Source organism: Ranitomeya variabilis, chromosome 3 (assembly GCF_051348905.1).
Source record: "Ranitomeya variabilis isolate aRanVar5 chromosome 3, aRanVar5.hap1, whole genome shotgun sequence".
Lineage (NCBI taxonomy): Eukaryota > Metazoa > Chordata > Amphibia > Anura > Dendrobatidae > Ranitomeya > Ranitomeya variabilis.
The window spans coordinates 669,186,468-669,193,727 of record NC_135234.1 but is presented as its reverse complement, the minus strand read 5'-3'; the positions used below and the strand labels follow the sequence as shown (position 1 = coordinate 669,193,727).

The following is a 7,260-nucleotide window of genomic DNA, read 5'->3' as shown; positions in this document are numbered from 1 at the left end:
TCTCTTAAGAGTCTTCAGAAATTTTTGGGCTTTGCTAACTTTTATCGTCGATTTATTGCTGGTTTTTCGGATATTGCTAAGCCATTGACCGATTTGACTAAGAAGGGTGCTGATGTTGCTGATTGGTCCCCTGATGCTGTGGAGGCCTTTCGGGAGCTTAAGCGCCGTTTTTCCTCTGCCCCTGTGTTGCGTCAGCCTGATGTTGCTCTACCTTTTCAGGTTGAGGTCGACGCTTCTGAGATCGGAGCTGGGGCAGTGTTGTCGCAGAAAAGTTCTGACTGCTCCGTGATGAGGCCTTGTGCCTTCTTTTCCCGTAAATTTTCGCCCGCTGAGCGGAATTATGATGTTGGGAATCGGGAGCTTTTGGCCATGAAGTGGGCTTTTGAGGAGTGGCGCCATTGGCTTGAGGGGGCCAGACATCAGGTGGTGGTATTGACGGACCACAAAAATTTGATTTATCTTGAGACCGCCAGGCGCCTGAATCCTAGACAGGCGCGCTGGTCATTATTTTTCTCTCGGTTTAATTTTGTGGTGTCATACCTACCGGGTTCTAAGAATGTTAAGGCGGATGCCCTTTCTAGGAGTTTTGAGCCTGACTCGCCTGGTAACTCTGAGCCCACAGGTATCCTTAAGGATGGAGTGGTATTGTCAGCCGTTTCTCCAGACCTGCGGCGGGCCTTGCAGGAGTTTCAGGCGGATAGACCTGATCGTTGCCCACCTGGTAGACTGTTTGTTCCTGATGATTGGACCAGTAGAGTAATCTCTGAGGTTCATTCTTCTGCGTTGGCAGGTCATCCTGGCATTTTTGGTACCAGGGATTTGGTGGCAAGGTCCTTCTGGTGGCCTTCCCTGTCACGAGATGTGCGAGGCTTTGTGCAGTCTTGTGACGTTTGTGCTCGGGCTAAGCCTTGTTGTTCTCGGGCTAGTGGATTATTGTTGCCCTTGCCTATTCCTAAGAGGCAGTGGCGTACACACCATGTATGCGACGGGTGCCGCCGCATCCGGGCCCCACGGCCGGGGGGGCCCGGTGCTGCCCGGCCCCATGGTGTGTACGCCACCTATTTTTTTTTTTTTTTTTTTTTTGTGTTAATTTTTTTTTTTGCTCGGGTCGGGGAGGGCGCGCGCGCGGCGAGGCGACAGGGCTTTGCTGTCGGGCCCTGTCGGAGATGAGCGTGTGGGGAAGCAGGAAGCTTCCCCACGGTGCTGCGCTGCAGTTGGAGGGGGAAGGTCACATAGGGGGCGCGGTGATCTCATTTCCGAGCGACCGGAAGTGACGTCACCGTGCACCCTTTGCGACCGACGGCTGCTCGCTCCTGGAGAGTGTCAGCGGGGCGGCTCTGCGTGTCTGGGTCCACGGCCTGGTGTCCGTGCAGCGGAGCACAGTGGGTGAGTAGCGGCTCCGCTCTCTGCTGATTATCCTCCCCTCTCCCAGCGCATTCTCCTCCCTCTGATCCTGCCTGGACCTCTCTTCCTGGATCCCTCTTCCTCCCTGTGGGATCTGCTGGGATCCCTCCTTGCGCCATCTCTGGCAGTGACCTCTGATCTCTCCGCTGCGCCGGTGGGAACACTTAGGAAGTTGTGACTTGTTGTAAAGATGAGCAAACTATGTCCCAGTATGTAGCAGAGCTGGGAGTGCTGGGATCACTGGGAGCTCGGTGCATCAGGAGAACTGTGCTGCATTACCGGGGGAGAAGTGTGGGAAGCATGAGTCTGCACAACCAGTCTGCTCCAATGGATGATTGTACTACGCCACAGCAGCTGAGAGAGACATTGTACTCTGCATTATCCTAGCTCCTAGTTGGCTGACAAGTAGGTGCTATAAGAGGTTATAAGGGGTCCCCTCTAGGACCCTCGCCCACATGTACATGCCATAAGAGAGAATATAAGGGGTCCTATAAGGCAGGCAGCCCCTCTGGGACCCTCACCTACATGTACATGCCATAAGAGAGAATATAAGGGGTCCTATAAGGCAGACAGCCCCTCTAGGACCCTCACCCACATGTACATGCCATAAGAGAGAATATAAGGGGGTCCTATAAAGCCCCTCTAGGACCCTCACCTACATGTAGATGCCCTAAGAGAGAATATAAGGGGGTCCTATAAGACAGGCAGCCCCTCTGGGACCCTCACCTACATGTAGATGCCCTAAGAGAACATATAAGGGGTCCTATAAAGCCCCTCTAGGACCCTCACCTACATGTACATGCCCTAAGAGAACATATTAGGGGTCCTATAAAGCCCCTCTAGGACCCTCACCTACATGTAGATGCCCTAAGAGAACATATTAGGGGTTCTATAAAGCCCCTCTAGGACCCTCACCTACATGTACATGCCATAAGAGAGAATATAAGGGGGTCCTATAAGGCAGGCAGCCCCTCTGGGACCCTCACCTACATGTAGATGCCCTAAGAGAACATATAAGGGGTCCTATAAAGCCCCTCTAGGACCCTCACCTACATGAGTTGTGCGACCTTACAGTCTCAGCTCAGCTGCATCGTCCGGTCTTCCAGCTCTGCTACATAGGGACATGAATAGTGCACTTTTTACCAATGACATTTTCACTGGAAAACACAAATAACTGAGATGGAAATGGCGGACTGTGATTAACCCCGTGGGTGATCTTAGTCCTGTCACCATGGATGACCACGTCTTCCCATCTCCTGGCTTGTCTGTGGACGCCATTTGTTGCAGATGTGACTCGGAGGCATCAATGATTGACCAGAGGTGCAGCCAATGCTTGCGGGAGCTCAAGGGTGACGGTGGTGTCACTTATTCTACAGGTGTCTACTAATTAACAGCCCCTCGGCCCGCCGCGCAATGAATTGCGACAGGGCAGAGCCTGACACAGGATTTTAATTGACTGCCTCCTGGCAGCTCGGAGAGTGGTGATCCCGGCGATATGGGTAACAGTGCTTCCCAGCCAGCGAGTGGTGCAGGGCAGTATAAAAAAAAGATGTTCAGCTAGGGGTCCTGAATCTACCATCAGACCTAGACCATTCAGTGTATTTATGTTATGCCAGGGAGGAAACGTGAGCAATGCTTTTGCAGTTCAGTAGTGGTTATACTAAGTTGTTCTGCAGCTAGAAGGTCACACTGAGTTACACGGAACTAGAGGTAGTCTGCAAGAACCCCTTGATGGGAGATGTGATGTATTTCCAGGAGACATAGCAATTGATGCCCTACAGTCAGACAGACCAGATCAGGTGTTTAATCTAAAGTTAAGGTTTTACTGAATTTAGCTCTTCAGTTCAAGTGGTTTCCAGGTTATGAAGCTCTGCTGTGGAGGGGGATATAAGGTTGAATGTGCTTTGTTTCTACAGAAAGAAGCTTTACCATTATGTCAAGCTACAAGCATCTGAGCGGTGCTCAGAAGCGTAAAAAAAAGAGAGAGGAAAGCCAGAAACATGCCAAAATGCCCAAAATCAGTAGTTTCTTCAATGCCCCTTCTTCTGCAGAGAGCTCTGTTACTATTTCACATACAGAAGATTTAGAAGCAAGGGCTGAAAGTCTTTGCTCCTCAGAGAATTCAATACAGGAACTGGCGCAATCCAGAGATCATCCTGCAGCAAGTACAGTTGAGCAAATGGCACGTGTTACTGAAGCTAGCACGGAAGATATTTGTGAAAAACAGGCAGACCAGCCAGGCACTTCTGGATTGGCTAGCGAAGAATTCGTTATGCCATTTGATAGCAGTACGAGTCCTATCAACCTTGCTTGTGAAAAATACATAACAGACAGAGCAAATTTCCCAGTTACTATAACAGACTCGTCTGTTAAGATGTTTATAATTACGCATGGCCCTTGCAGACCACCAGGACCATTTCCTAGAGATAATGACGACAATAAAAGATGCTTTTCTGCGAAGTATTATGAGAAAATAACGAAAACAGGTCAAAAATTTCCAGTTTCTTGGCTTTGTTACTCGCCAAAATTAAATGCAGCATACTGTGAGCCATGCTGGCTGTTTGGTGATCGAAGAAAATTAGGATTTTCCCCAGCTTGGGCCAGAGGACTTAAAAACTGGAGAGGCTTATCGCACAAAATACAACGCCATGAATGTTCACAATCTCATCTAGAAGCTTGTGTAGTTTATGATCAGTGGCGAAGAAAGGGATCAATTGACCTGCAAACTGAAAATCAGTTAAGAAATCAACATAATTTCTGGAGGCAAATTTTAAAAAGAATAGTGAATGTTACCCTAACAATGGCCATGGCTAACATGCCATTTCGGGGTCACAGAGAAAAAATTGGCAAAATCAATAGTGGTAATTTCCTGGCAATTATAGAGTTACTAGCACTCTATGATCCCCTGCTTAAGGAACTGCTGGAACTGCCAGAGGGCACAGCAAAATACCTTAGTCCCAGAATTCAAAACGAATTAATAGAAATTTTGTCAACCAAAGTAAAATCTGAGATTTTATCTCAAGTGAATGAAGCTCACTTCTATTCGCTGATCATGGATACAACGCAAGATGTATCAAAAACTGATCAGATGAGCCAAGTAATTAGATACGTGTCTGTTGAAAGGAATGCAAATATGAGAGCCACGAAAGTTCGCATCCATGAAGCCTTTCTTGGATTTCAAGCCATTCATGACCAGCGTGCTGCTGGTATAGAGAAAGAGATCCTGGAATGCATTGACAGCAATGGCCTTTCCATTCATAAGTGCCGTGGTCAGGGCTATGATGGAGCTGCCACAATGAGTGGCATCTATTCTGGTGTGCAGGCCCGAATTTTAGAAAAAGAACACAATGCTATGTATGTTCACTGTGCAGCACATAATTTGAATCTTGTTCTTCAAGATGCTGTTTCAGAAATTACAGAAATTTCAAACTTTTCTGATATATTGCAACATGTCTATACATTTTTTGGGGAAAGCATACGACGTTGGGAGCTTTTGTCATCATTTACAAGCAGTTCATCGGTCACACTAAAAAAATTATGTCCCACACGCTGGTCTTCCCGTCATGAGTCGCTGCTTGCCCTAAGATTTCGTTTTTCTGATGTAATGATGGCATTGTCAAAAATCATCCTTATTTCATCCAAAAAAACTGAAATAAATGAGGCAATGGCTCTTAAAAAGAAAATGGATTCATTTCAGTTTGTTTTTTTGGTTGTCCTTCAGACAAAAGTATTACAGACTGTTAATGCACTGTCAACCATGCTGCAGGCAGAAAGCATGGATTTATCTAAGGCAACTAATTTAATAAAGAATGCAGCTGAAGAACTTTCACAATTCAGAAATCATTTTGATGAAGCGAAAGAGAGCGCTATCTTGTTGGCACGCAGCTGGGGCATCTCCCCAGCTTTTGAAAGTAAGCGATTATCAAAAGTTAAAAAGCATTTTGATGAACTGAGTACGGATGAGAGATTGCACATTCCGGAGGACCGATTTAAAGTCACCGTGTTCTATGAGTATTTAGACATCATTGTAGGTCAGCTGTCAAACCGATTTAATGGAATGAATCGGGTTGTGCAGTATTTTAGGATACTTCAGCCTGCAGATCTGGCATCTTCCTCAGATGAGGAATTATATGAGGCTGCATTACAGCTGCAGAAAAAGTACAACCAAGATCTTTCACCAGCATTTCCAGCCCAGCTTCTGAGTTTTAGATGTGCTCTAAAGAATGACATTCAAAAATTGACATCTGTCAAGGACCTTGCACATTTACTGTTAGTCGAAAATAGCCTGCTATCGTCAAATCTACCGGATGTGTGCATAGTCTTACTTTTATTCCTAACCTTGCCAGTAACGGTAGCATCAGCAGAAAGATCCTTCTCAAAATTAAAACAAATTAAAAACTATCTAAGAAGTACAATGTCTGAACACAGACTCTCTGGTCTTGCCATTCTAAGCATTGAAAATGCAAGAGCCAACCAACTTGACATAGATGGCATTGTTGACCAATTTGCTGAAGCAAAAGCACGTAGGCGCCAGTTCTAACCTTCCTAACGTTTGTTATACTCCGTGAGTATGCAAGTTGAAGTTGAAGTTTTATTTTTTTTTTATAGAGATGGGTGGATTTTCCATACTTATTTCCAGATTCCCCTGGAATGTAATTTTTTTCGTAAATGCCAGTTTTGTTAATGTTTTAATCTAGGATTTTAATTGGCTATCAAAACACCTCTTTTTACAATGAGACTTAATCTTCTCTTAAAAAAAAAATTCACCCATCTCTATTTCAGAGTTCTGGTTTCAAAGTTCCATTTGTTGCATCTGCATGAATGCATCAGTTCTTTATGTTGTTTAAAAACGTTTTCTAAGCCTTTTGCTGACCTGTATACAGCTGTATCATACACCATTCACATGTCTTTGCAGGTGTTGTAAGGGGTTAGAAGCTACTTTGCCCTGTCCATATTTTGCAGAGGGCAAGTGGCAACTATTTCCTTTACAGTAGTTAACTGACAATTTTATTGGCCATTTTAATACTGAAAATATATCTACGTCAGTCACTAAAATGTATTTTGCTATATCTGTTTAAATATATACCATTATGGTATATTCTAGTTTAAAAAACAAGCACGTTATGGTGAATGGCAGCTGTATGCACACATGGTAAAAGGCATTCAAAGTCTCACTCAACTAATTTGTGTTATTTACATTATAGGTTGCCACATCTCAATATTTGCGGAATGTTTGGCCACAGTTTTGGTTTTGAGTTCAAGTTTCAGAAGTTTAGAATGTTTCCAAGTTTTTCTGTTATTTTCAAGTTTGGGAGTTTTTGCTGGGAACACCACCATTCTCTGTTGTTCAAAGTTCCAGGTAATGTTTATCATACTAAAGTGAATAAATGTTTAGGATCACACTGTATTGGGGATGGCAAATAATAATAGTTTCACTTTTTTAGGTTGAATTCATTTTATCTATTACTGCAATGCAATGCTGCTTTCTCCTGCAATGCTGCTTTCTGGTAAGTCTATTTTTTATTGCCTTCGCCATATAAATTAGTAATTGGGGGGTGTGGCTGTGGAGAGGGTGTGGCTGTGGAGGGGGTGTGGCTGTGGAGGGGGCGTGGTTTAACATGCAAATTTTCGGCGCGCTACGCGCGCCACCTATTCCCCTCCCTTCTTCGGGGGGGGGGGCCCTTTGCTCAATTTTGCTATGGGGCCCTGTGAAATCTATGTACGCCCCTGCTAAGAGGCCTTGGACGCACATCTCGATGGATTTTATTTCAGATCTGCCTGTTTCTCAGAAGATGTCTGTCATCTGGGTGGTGTGTGACCGTTTCTCTAAGATGGTCCATTTGGTTCCTCTGCCCA

At 45.2% G+C, this 7,260-nt stretch overlaps 1 long non-coding RNA gene across 1 annotated transcript; it reads left to right on the top strand.

Moving 5' to 3' along the window:
* Positions 1-1,280: 1,280 nt before the first annotated feature.
* Positions 1,281-7,001, top strand: LOC143818491 (uncharacterized). The gene is made up of 3 exons (XR_013224571.1): positions 1,281-1,386; positions 6,609-6,763; positions 6,849-7,001. It is a non-coding gene; the product is annotated as an uncharacterized LOC143818491 (long non-coding RNA).
* Positions 7,002-7,260: the final 259 nt, after the last annotated feature.